Source organism: Thalia democratica, chromosome 2 (genome assembly GCF_965202585.1).
Source record: "Thalia democratica chromosome 2, ktThaDemo2.hap1.1, whole genome shotgun sequence".
NCBI classification, from domain to species: Eukaryota; Metazoa; Chordata; class Thaliacea; order Salpida; family Salpidae; genus Thalia; species Thalia democratica.
Genome location: NC_139166.1, coordinates 87,098,860 through 87,111,408, shown reverse-complemented (window position 1 = coordinate 87,111,408; position 12,549 = coordinate 87,098,860). Strand labels below are relative to the sequence as shown.

Genomic DNA, 12,549 nt, shown 5'->3' with positions numbered 1-12,549 from the left:
TTAATCTTCAACCGCTGCAATATTTTTTATACGTCTTACCTTAAATAGACTAACAAAACTTAGTATTAAATTTTTAGAATACAGGAGACTTGAATTTGACTTCATTAATCTTTTCTAAACTATTTAACGGTGAAACTACAGTTAATATACAGTAAACTTTTGAGCTTTATAGAACTAACTACTTACTAAGAGGAAATAGCAAAAAAATACTTGCAAACATCCTTTTAATAATAAAGCTTGACATAGTTCTTTTTTTTCATCGGTCAGATGAAATATGGAAAAAACTTATAAATGAATTAGTTTCTTGCAAAAAATTTGAAAAATTTCGATTAAAGTTAAAAAAAATTTATTTAAATAAATTGTATCTTAATAAAATTATTAAGTAATTTTTATCATACGTTGATTTAATTTTAAGATTTAGCTTATGCCATAGTTAAGTTTTAGTAGCAGCGCCTTTTTCAAAGTGTTCAATGATTATTTATTTGGCCAGTATATTGTTAATGTGCTTGGGGTTTTAAGTTTTCAATTTAATTTTGTTGTTAGTCAATGCATTTAAATATTTGATGTTGATCGTTCTACATCAAAGCGTAAACAAGTATAAGTGTGTGGTTAAAAATCTTGCTTTTTATATTAATCTATAAATTCTGTACCAAATTACTATTTTATCTTTGTTTTAAACAAAATGAACTTTTGAGTTATTTTAGTTTTGATTTTTTTTTTCATTATGTGTCTTTTAATTTAAGTGGCCTAGGTTATGATGCCTAGATCCATCTTATGGACAAAAAAAAACAATAATATATTTGAATAATAAATAAAAATATTAAATAATTTGTATTACTTTTTAAATGAGTGAATTTATCCATAAACTCAACTTAATTTTTGTAAATAAAAATATAAAATAAGTACTGTAACATTTACTCAATATGCAATTAATGAGATATAAAAACAATAACAATGAATGATAATAACAACAAAATTTTCTTTTATCGAATTATTGTTTTTGAAACATTTCTGAGTCAAAACATTAAACTATAAACAAGCAAAAAATGTTTATAAACATTAGAAAAAATATTTTATGTTTCCTTAGAAAGTTAGCATATAAACCTAAACAACTAAAAGTAAAATATTTAAAACTGATAAGATAATAACTTACTAAAAACTACTTAACTATATTCTTTATGTTTCAATAAGCTTCTAACACTTTTGTATAAGTTAAAAAATACTTTTTTAACTATATATTTTCATACTCGTAATAATATTCATTTGTATATTTTTATATTCGTTTGTCGAAATGTATTAGTTTGAACAAAATACCATTCATTAGTTAGTCGTATATAAGTTAATAAATTTATGTTATTTTTAATTATAATAAAGTACCAGTAATATTTTTTTCTTCTAAGTTAGTCTAACTAAACAGTATAATTCCAAGGAAAAAAAAACAGTACAATTGCTTTAAAAGCTTTTTGAAAACCTAACCCCAATACTTAAAATGTAATTAAAGCACATAGCCTTATAAACTAATTTATGCAACTAAAATCACTTGACTCAAAATAAAAAAATCTTTAAAACAAATCAAAACATAACGTTTTAAGTAGTTTTGATTTCGATCAAAAGTTTTTAAAATTTTAAACTTACTCGGCTTAGAACTAATGAAAAAACCAGTATAGTATAGTGTTGGTCAATACAAAAAATTAAATTTTGTATATATTTCACGATTGGAAATAAACTAAAACTAGCTTGCAAAATATAATTGAAACTAGCTTATTACTAAAACAGGAATTCAGAGCAAAATTTATCAAAAATGTGTCAGAAGTGGGATTCGAACCCACGCCCACAATTGTGGACCAGAACACTCAGCATCGCATAGCGATGAGGCATTACGCTTGAGTCTGGCGCCTTAGACCACTCGGCCATCCTGACAGATGATGATAGGCACAATATAGCGTTTATAAATGTGTAAGCTTTTAAAAGCTAACAGCATTATTGCTTGAACTTATTACTAGTGCTTTGTTCTAAACAAACATAACTTAAAGTTCACTAACTTGTATGCTTAACTAATGAATTGCGTTTTGTTTAAGTATTTTTGAATTTTGTAGTGTTAAAAACAAGAAGCATTCAAATTAAATTTTAATTAAAAATAACTTCATAAGAATATATTACTAATATGTTTGATGCTTATATACTAACTAGAGAAATATGCTTGACTTGGACTACTAAGATAAAAAAATTATATAAGTTGGTTAAATGTGCATAAGTATCTACTTTGTATTGATTTTTGTTTCTATTGATAAATATTAAATATGCAAGCTTTTCAAAACAAGGCTACCAAAAATTTTAAAAATACTCACAGTTGTAACAACTTTATAAGTAATTACTTAAAGTAATTTTTTTATTGATTTCAACAAAAAATAAGCCTTCACTTAGACAAGGTTAGCAGCATATAACCTTTTGTAAAGAAAAAACAAAGTTTATTTTGGTTTTTTAAAACAAGAAACTTCTTCTATTTTTTTCATTTTAAATTTTTATATTTTCTATTTTTTGTTAGTATACATACTTTAATAGCTTAATAAACTTAATTTTTGTAGAAAAAAGCTTAAAAATAAGCTAGTTTTCTTTTGGAAAAGTACAAATTGTACCAAGTGAATAGCTTACCCGCGTTCAGTTGATTTTAGTTAGTCTAAATTTAAACAAACTCTATTATGTTTAAAATAAATTAAAGATGCATGGTTATTTTTGGTATGTATATTACCATTTTTGGTTATGGTAAGCAGCATATAGAAAAGTGTAGTGACAGTGAGCTCTATATATAAAATAGAACTCCGTTAAGTATAACTATTTTAAAACGAAGTGTAGTGGTTTTGAAATTTTTTTATGTTTAATATAGTAAGTGAAAAGTAATAGACCAATGTAAGTAAGTCCTACAATTTTTCTTAAACTTGTATAACTTTCTAATGGTTTATAAACTCTTTTAAAACTTTGTTTCAAGTTTTGCTTGCAAACGAACTAAATACATAATTAATTTTTATCTAGGTCTAATTTTGGTAAGTAAAGCAACTATTATAACTGTAAAATATATTAAAGTAAATTAAAGCACTAGTTATTTTCAATAAATTTTTATTTTGTTTTTTTTGATGTTATTAAAAAATATTTAGTTGCATTTAATAAAATATTTCGTTGATGAAGGCATTTTAAAGTTCAAACCAACTAAAACCAGATGCTATGATTATTGATGCATTCAAAAATCTTATTATTACGTCACACAATAAGTGAAATTTATAAATGCAAAACGTTGATTGGTAGCAAGTGGCCCGTTGGTCTAGGGGTATGATTTCCGCTTAGGGTGCGGGAGGTCCCGGGTTCAAATCCCGGACGGGCCCTTGCTTTTTTCCACAACTAGCTTTGTTTTGAATAATTATGCTTTCTAGTTTTTTTAACGATTCTCATAAACTAACTTGTTTTTATGAAATACTACAAATTCATATGCAAAGCTTAATAAATGAGAATACTATGTATAATAACCAACAGTGTTATTTATAAAGCAATTGTTAATAATACCTAGCGTTTTTCGAGTAAAAACAATGTGATTTTTAAATTAAAGCTTAAAACTTTATTAAAGTCACAATCATTAAACTTTAAAGTTACAGCTTTTTCAAATTTAATCATATTCTCCAATTTAAAGTTACATATTAAGTAAGACTGCAAGTGTTGTGCTTACTTGGTTTACATGTTTAAACAGTTTTAAAAAGGTTTAGGTTTTATTTACTAAACTGCTAAAACTTGTTTAGTTGATTAAATGTTTTAATATTCTCAGTAAATTGTTGCCATGGTTTTACACGACTTAATTTCATAATTTCAAATGCGCATTAAACACAGCTTGTATAAGTTTTTTCTTAAGATAAATAACCTTGGCTTAATCTATTTGTTTATTTTAACATAGATAACACAATTTTTTTTCAAATATATGTTTAAACTTAATATGACAAATAATCATAAGTTCAAGTAGTTTAACGTAATGTTTTAGATGATTAGTTTTATTTAAACAAGATACTTAAAGTTGCATAAAAGTCTACGTTGAAACAAAAATTACTTTATGACTTATTACTAACTTACAGTAGAAAACAGTTTTATATAATAAGTTAGCTTGTAAACTGTGATGAATATTCTACTTAATTGGTTGATGAGGCAGTTACTAGGAAAGTTTGTTTAGATGCGTATTCAGTTTTGAGTATATAAAGGCAATTAGCAAGACTAACAAACAGCAGAGTGGCGCAGCGGAAGCGTGCTGGGCCCATAACCCAGAGGTCGATGGATCGAAACCATCCTCTGCTACTTTCTCGCTGTAATCGTATAGTGGTTAGAACTTCACGTTGTGGCCGTGACAACCCAGGTTCGAATCCTGGTTACAGCATCTTTTTTATTTTTACTTGTTTAACGAACGTTTATATTTGTTATAATTAGGAGTTACTGTTAGTTAAAACACTTCTTTAAAAATTTTTAAAAGTGTTTATAAAGAAGATACTATTAAAATTTATTGTTATAACTTTGTATGGAAATTTTCTACTAATAAAAACTTTGGAAAAATTAACCAACAGAAAACAAAAGTCTTATCATATGAAATTATACTGAGAAATTTTCACTATAATGTGATGAACAACTTAAACTTTAAATTAGCAAGGTTGCATATTAGATAGACTTGGATTTATTAAACTTTTATTCATTCAAACCTAGTTAAACATTTATTCAAAAAGTTTATGAGAACAGGATTTTACTTCATCAGAATTTAGTCATATACATACAAGTTACTCTGACTTAATTAGTTTACTCACTATTGACTCGTATCTTAAACAAATACTTATAAGCATAATCCTTGATATGTTACTTAAAAATTTGTGAGCTACCACATTATAACTAAATTTCTTAAGCAACAAAAAAAAACTGCGAAATTGTATTTAGTTAACAAGTTATTGTATATAAAAACTTACCTTTAATCTACAATGGTCTTCTTCTAAATACTAAAAACATCACTTTAACTTTCAAACTAGTTTAATATAAAACGGTTTATAACATTAAGATACCTTTTATTACTGTATTTATTACCTTGAAAAAAAAGTTTTTGCACCTTTCACCGCATAAAATACAAAAAATCAAAAGCTACAAATTACACTTTATAGTTTATACCTATTTTTTGTTGCAAAATGAATTTAAAAGTGGAGGTGCCGGGCATCGATCCCGGTACCTCGCGCATGCTAAGCGCGCGCTCTACCATCTGAGCTACACCCCCACATGTTTACTAGCGAATAATTGCGTTTATATAATTGTCCGGCTTAAGCTTCATTTGCATCATTGACGCATACAAGTAGCTCGTAATAATATAAAGAAACTGTTCCGTTATTCAAACTATCTTTATTGTTTAAAATATGAATAAATACTTGCATAATATATACTTCTATTTAAAGTTAATATTTTTAACATCTAACTAATTTTGATTTAAAATAATTAAACAAATAGGCTATAACAAGGCAGGATTCTATAAGTAAACAACTTTAACTTAAACAATTTAAATAAACTTATAATATAGCAAATTCTTTTATTTTCAAAGTTATACATGCTAATTAACTTACTACTTTCTAAGTAAAAATAAGCAAACTTGATAAAATTGATTGAGGCGATAAAATGATTTTTAATCATTACATCACACAGTTTATTACTAATTAAATTAAATTACTTTGCTAGTAATACAAGTTTACATGTTACTCTATTTAAATTTTATGCTTTATACACATTTACCAACTGTGCATTAAATTAACCAGTTTAAAGTGTTACTTTTTGTTCATACTTAATAACTTTTCATTTTTGAAATAAAATGTTCGCAGCTTAAACTCGATAAGATTAATTGAGGCAATAAATGGGTTTTAATTATCATTAGATTACTAAGTTAGTTGAATTAAGGTACTTTGCTAATAATACATAGTTTATATTCAATTTGCATCTTTATTCAAACTATGCATAAAACTTTAAACTACTGATGTAAAGTACGATTTATTACGATAAAGATTAGAAGTCGTAAGTAAACTACTGAAAGTAAAAAAAATGAAATAGATAGCATTTAAAAATTACAGCTAAAAATGTCGTTCTCGTATCAAGTTTCGTTGATATAAAAATGTTGTTAATTGAATCATTCATTATGTCATTTTATCAAACTTTGAAACTCAATGAAAGTTTAATAAATACAAAATAGCCTACTGCTATTTTATTTGGACAACAAAATAACTATTTCTGATCATTAAAACATATTCTGTTTTAATTCGTTAGCAATGAAATTTGCTGACTGTATTAGTTAAGAATTATTAAAGTGTTTGTTTTTCTAACCACAATACTACAAAATATTTTTTTAAGAATTTAAAAAATAAGATAGTTTTATCATATTTAACAATGATTTCTAGTACAGTAACCTCTCGGATCTTTACGCACTCGTGACGTTACGCACTCTCGTTTAGTTACGCATTTTAGAATTCTAAAAATTCAAAAAATAAAAATTCTAATGTTTCAATATTGCGCAAATAAGTTTATTGCATAATTTTAATTTAAAAATAATATTAAATGCTAACTCACCACTCAACATATTTAGACTAAGTAAACTTATGTTCCTTGACTAATTTATAAACATTTGGTTATACCTCTATATATAAGAAATTTGGTTAACAATAAGAGATTAAATAGATATTATGAAAGAAATATGACTGTGTTAAATAATGAAAGTATAATGAAACAACGAGACTATAAAACACAAACACATAATACAACACTCTTGCAAACACCATTTCTAAATTGAAAACAAATGCTTAATTTTAAATTGAATTTGCTAAGTAAAGTAAAATACAAATGTTAAGTATCAAATAAGTCAAATATAAATAAAGATAACGGTAAAATATACCTATTATTAAAATTAGTAAAATTTTTCTACAAATACTATTATTTTTTATAAATTTAAATCCTTCTTTTAAATATATGTATAGTTTTATTTTCATATTTATAAATAAAGTAAACAAACATCAATAAACAGCCAATACAGTAAGAATATTTGGTACCTCTCGTATCTTTACGATCTCTCATATCTTTACGCACTTTTTCTGTGGACACAATGTGCGTAAATAAGCGAGAGGTTACTGTAATTAAAGAAACTAAAAAACTAAATATAACCACCAATAACGAACTTGTCATACTTGTTGCGCTGTTGTCTTCTGAAACAAAATTTAAACATAAAATTATAAAAGTGTAATAAAAATATATGTAGGTAAAATAAAAACTTTTAAAAAGAAGTATTAGTGGTAATTAATGTACATAAAAAAAAAAATTTGTGTTTTGTTAGTTTTAAAAATCATATATTCTGTTTTTTTGATGTAACGTTTTTACCATGTAACACAATTGATGCTTGTATTATTATTTTTATTTACAGCAATTCTTAGAAGTAAATAGTATTTTTGTATTTTAAAAATTATTGCTTTTTGTATATTACGATGTTTAATTAACATTTACTTTCAAAGCTTTCAACGAATATATATAACATTAAAAAAAGAATATCACCAATTAATATTTTGAGTTGCTTTTACAAAAATGAAAAACTTAAAAGCAGATAGAAAATATACCTTATAGTTTTTTAAACTTCCTAATTGTTTAAGAGAATCAAAAACCATTATTCATATCTTTTGGAAAAAGTAGTAAATATATCAAAAACAAACCATCGCAATTAAATCCATCACCAACATACCCGTCGTTACAAACACACTTATAACCGTCGAAATCACTCATGCATGAAGCGTGTTCACTGCACGCGTCGTCGTCATGACGACAAAAGTCAATGTCGTCTATGTTTACAAGTTCAATAGTGAAAATATTTCAATTTTTAAACTTGTGTGTTTGCTTTACAATAAACGCATAAAAGTTAAAGCAGGTTTTTAACACTACTTAACATATGATCAATTTGATATTTTCTCTATGTATCTTTTGAAAATTTTGTGCTTGTTTTTGGTTTAATTTTATGACTACAAAAGTCAATGTAATCTGTATTTGACAAGCTCAATTGAGAAAGTTTCATTGTAAGTAAACTTTAAAACTCGTGTTATAATTTTGTGCGCGTTAGTGTAAGTGAAGCCTTTTGATAATGTTTTGGTAATAAATTTGCCTGTAAACTTTGATAAATAATTGCAATATTTCATTGCTTTGAAAACGTTGTTTAAAGTAAAATTCTTAATATTAAAAGTATAAAGAGTTCAGTGTTTCTATCATAAGAATTTGTTTGTTAAAAATAGTTGCTAGTGTAGAAAACATGTAAATTGAGAAAATAACTTTAATATAAGAACGTTCAACTTTGAAAGGTATTGATTGACTTTGTAAACAAGCTTTTAGCATTATTCATTCAAAAAACGTTATGTTGTTTTTTATATAAAAATTTAATGAACATTTTCAATTTACATAACCTTAATATATAATTTGTAGGAGTTTATAAATATTATATTCTTGAAGCTTTTTCAATTTTATTTCGTAAAAAAGTTATAAGTAATTTAGAAATAAAAGTAATTAAAGAAAAGTGTTTTTGAAGGTTTTGATAATACTTTAATAAATACATAACTTTACAAAGAAACTCTTAAAATTTGATAGTAAAATATTTTGCAATTATAAAATAATTTCATTTTTATAATACAAATACATTAAAAATTAAATTATAACATAAGTTAAATTCAGTTAACCGCTAAGAATAAAAACTTGATTTATCTTTTTTTATTAACCTCTGAATGAAAACTGACTTTCACCAATATACTTTCGTATCCATTCTGCATACTCAGAAACCCTGGTGTAAATTCCTGGGTACATGGGTCGCGCACATCCGTAACCGAAGCTGGTTATCCCGTGCAGATACGGTTTGCTGTTCTCGTAATAGGCAAGTGGTCCTCCGCTGTCACCCTGGCATGAGTCGATTGTACCGTACGCTTTTCTGAAAAGATATGATTAAAATAATTTTATTTACTATCGGTGCAAATTTTCAAATGTCAAGTTATGTTAAAAACGATTTATACGTTGAGGCTACTAAACGTTGCTTTGATATTGTCTAAACTAACTTTTAACAGTCTAGTGACTTCTAAGAGTACTTTAAACGAAATCTATGTCAGTAAAAATTATTTAAAATCCAAAACACGTTGGTTATTCACTAAACGAAAAGATTAAAAAGCTTTACAACCTCTCCATTAGTTTAGTTTCAATAATGTAAGTATTTATAAAAATATTTACAAAAAAATAGATTAGGTTGCAAAAAGCTTTACTATCTCACAAACTTTCTTAAAATTTAAACTCCTATTTATACTAACCCAGCACACAATAGTGTATCAATCAATTCAAATCTCCTGTCTAGTTTAGAGTACCAATCTTCACATTGCTGATTACTGAAAACTTCTACATTTGCTTTCTGCAGCGTTTCCGATGACTGACCTCCTGTTTGGGTTGTTTTTTTGGTTGATATAATTCATCAGCAATACAAAGATGTTTACAGGAATTTAAAGTACTTGAAAAATTGTAGATATTTTGTAAAAGTTTAAAACTGTAACTGTTTTGTACAGTGTCAACAACGTAATTAATAGTTTGCTCTTAACAAAACTTTAACATGTACAAACATATTAAATTGTAAGCTAAAACAATAGACTACTATGTAACTAGAACTTGAATAGGTTTTTTGCAAGGAAAGCAAACAAAAATTAAGAAAAAAATGTTGTAAACAACCTTCAGAAAGGGCTCCAAACCCAGTAATGACACAAGTGCTACCCACAGGAATGTCAATACCCTGGGGTGGCAAGTTAATTTTGTCAATATATTCGTCAAACTTTAGTTTTGTTCTCAGTTTCAGCAGGGTAATGTCTTTTCCTTCGTTGGGATCAGTATATCCTGTGTAACATTTTATTATTTGTTTAACTCGGATTTTTTAAAAATCATTAAAAAGTTTTTTTGTATGCAATACAAGTTTAAACAGATGTTTAAAATCTTTTAATACAAATTACAATATTATTTAAAGCTTATTTAGTTTTAAAGCAAAAGGAAAAAAGCTATAAAAATATAAAAGTTTTAGATGTTGTTCGACTTAAACTAAGGTATAAGATTTTAGTTCTAACAATGTACCTATTAATTATCATTAGCTAAATACTTTAAACATTAAGCTTATTTTAATCTGCATAATTCACAGAAAAATGAATAAATTAAACAGGTGTACTTAGATAAAACAAAAAGTAAAATATAACCTGGATACTCGATTTTCCGTGCAACGTTCACAGTTTTTCCGTTCTTACCTCGATTAAGGTCGTCAAAATCCACAAAACCGACTGCTACCAACATGACGTTGGCCGATTTGCTGAAATATTACAACAACATGTTTTATTAAGTTTAAGTTTTAAAACTTTAAACTTTTCTGGTAATATTAGTACGTAAAGCATAAACAGTATGTACAAAATTTTTCTGTTCAAGTGATATAGTATAACTTAAATTCGTTGCAATAAAAAAACACTAATGAGCTTAAAACAAGTAGCAAACTGCATGTTTGAACGCAATAAACGAATAAATGAAACTAAAATTTAAAACTATTTACTTATTATAAACCCAACAGTACAGAGTGTAGCAGAACAACCCACTAACCAGATAATATTTATTAAATTTAACAAACAATTAAAACTTTTCAAACTGACTCAAATTGTTATTTGTTAAACTGAAATTTTTAAAATTCAAACATCCTAATCATCAATGACAACTGATTCAAAAAAAAAATTACACATAAAATAATTAGTTTATAAAACAAACAGCAAACCCAACAGTACAGTGAGTAGCAGTGACAACCTTTTCACAAGATAATATTAAAGTTTATAAAAAAATTATATATAAAATAACTAGTTTATTATATTATTAAACTGACTCAAATTGTTATTTATTAAACTGAAATTTTTAAGATTCAAACAACCTACTCATCAATGACAATTGATTCAAAAAAAACTAAATATAAAATAATTAGTTTATAAAATAAAAAACAAACCCAACAGTACAGTGAGTAGCAGTAACAACCCACTCATCACTTATAATTGAGCACCCGCAACTGCTAGCCATCGTCATGGAAACCCTTATTTGCAGGTAGCATTGGTACGGGCATTCCCCCAAGTATGCGTCCGTCCCTCCCACTATCTTGCTCGTCATGTCGTCATCTGGGTTTCTCAACCACGGGATTTTCCCTGAAAAAAAATAAAGTTTTGAACTTTCCCTGAAAAAATAAAAGTTGGGGAATTTCCCTGGAAAATTACTTAAAGACAAACTTAAATTTTCATGAAAGATGTTTATAAAAGCTTTTTGAAGCTCAAATAAGTAAAATGTTGAATCAGGTTTATATCAAATAATATTGATTGTTGTAAGTAAGTTGTAAGCTTGTAAATTGTAAGTTGGCAAAACTCAAACTGTTGAATAGTTTTTAGAGTTATATAGCGGTCATTAATAGCATCAAGTTTATTTAAAAAATTAAATGCCCTAAACCTCTAATAACGTTTTACAAATGTATATTCTGTCATTATTTGACATAACAGACTTTATTAACAGATTAAAAGTTAGATGCGCTTTTGATAAGCGATTAAAGTAAATTAGTTCTATTAGTAAACGTATTTCTATAAAAAAAGTTAAGTATTGTTCAGTGCAATTTTTTGTTTTAAAATATTTACTTATAAACGTCTACTATTCGAAATTTTATAATAAAAGCACATTTTTATTGTTTAATTAAAAATTATTTGTTTTCTATCCACATTACTCGCTGATACCGACTATTTAAAAAAATACAAACTGTAGCATGATCAAAACTACAACAAAGTATTTTAATACAAATATTGTTATATTTCATTTAAAACATTGTTTACAAAAGTAGCTGTTATTTTCATAGTAACTTTAATTCTAACAACATATAATTTTTTTAAAGCAAGATAACTAAAATTCAAATTAAAATAGCTTTACAAAGCTAAAAATTTACTTCTAGTTTAGATTAAAGATTAAACTTCCAACTGACCTGGTTTGATTACATTGGATGAGTTGTTTTCACTGACAGTAAGCTGAACAATTGCTAAAAATGTTAAAACAAAAAGTTTCATTTCCATTATTTGTAAAAATGTGTTTAGCTCAAAAAACTGATTTAAAACTGAATAGTATTTCGTTGAAAATTAGTTTCGTCTTACAAAGTAGCTCTAAACAAACAAATATAAAAGTTTATAGCTCATCTTACATGTTTCTTTCATTCGATTACATATTTACAAGTTTTTTATGACAAAATAAACTATGAATATAACAAAAATGTATTTTTTGTTTACTTAATGACTATTTGGTTGAACTTTTGAGAAATTAAAACAAATTAATAGTCAATTTTGTAATAGTTTTAAAGAAGATTAAAAACTCTAATCATACAAAAACCATTTTCAACAAAAACAATAAGTGGTTTTTAAGTTAGTCAGGTTTTAGATTAGTATAAAACATTAATCAAGTAGTATT

General features: G+C 25.8%; 4 non-coding genes across 4 annotated transcripts; 2 read left to right on the top strand and 2 right to left on the bottom strand.

Annotated features, from left to right (window-relative positions):
* Positions 1-1,804: 1,804 nt before the first annotated feature.
* Trnal-caa (transfer RNA leucine (anticodon CAA)) lies at positions 1,805-1,920 on the bottom strand. The gene is made up of 2 exons: positions 1,883-1,920; positions 1,805-1,850 (listed from the first exon to the last, which is right to left on the bottom strand). It is a non-coding gene; the product is annotated as a tRNA-Leu (tRNA).
* A 1,385-nt stretch (positions 1,921-3,305) lies between these two features.
* On the top strand, positions 3,306-3,377 carry Trnap-agg (transfer RNA proline (anticodon AGG)). The gene has a single exon. It is a non-coding gene; the product is annotated as a tRNA-Pro (tRNA).
* An 880-nt stretch (positions 3,378-4,257) lies between these two features.
* Trnam-cau (transfer RNA methionine (anticodon CAU)) lies at positions 4,258-4,329 on the top strand. The gene has a single exon. It is a non-coding gene; the product is annotated as a tRNA-Met (tRNA).
* Positions 4,330-5,208: 879 nt separating this feature from the next.
* On the bottom strand, positions 5,209-5,281 carry Trnaa-agc (transfer RNA alanine (anticodon AGC)). The gene has a single exon. It is a non-coding gene; the product is annotated as a tRNA-Ala (tRNA).
* Positions 5,282-12,549: the final 7,268 nt, after the last annotated feature.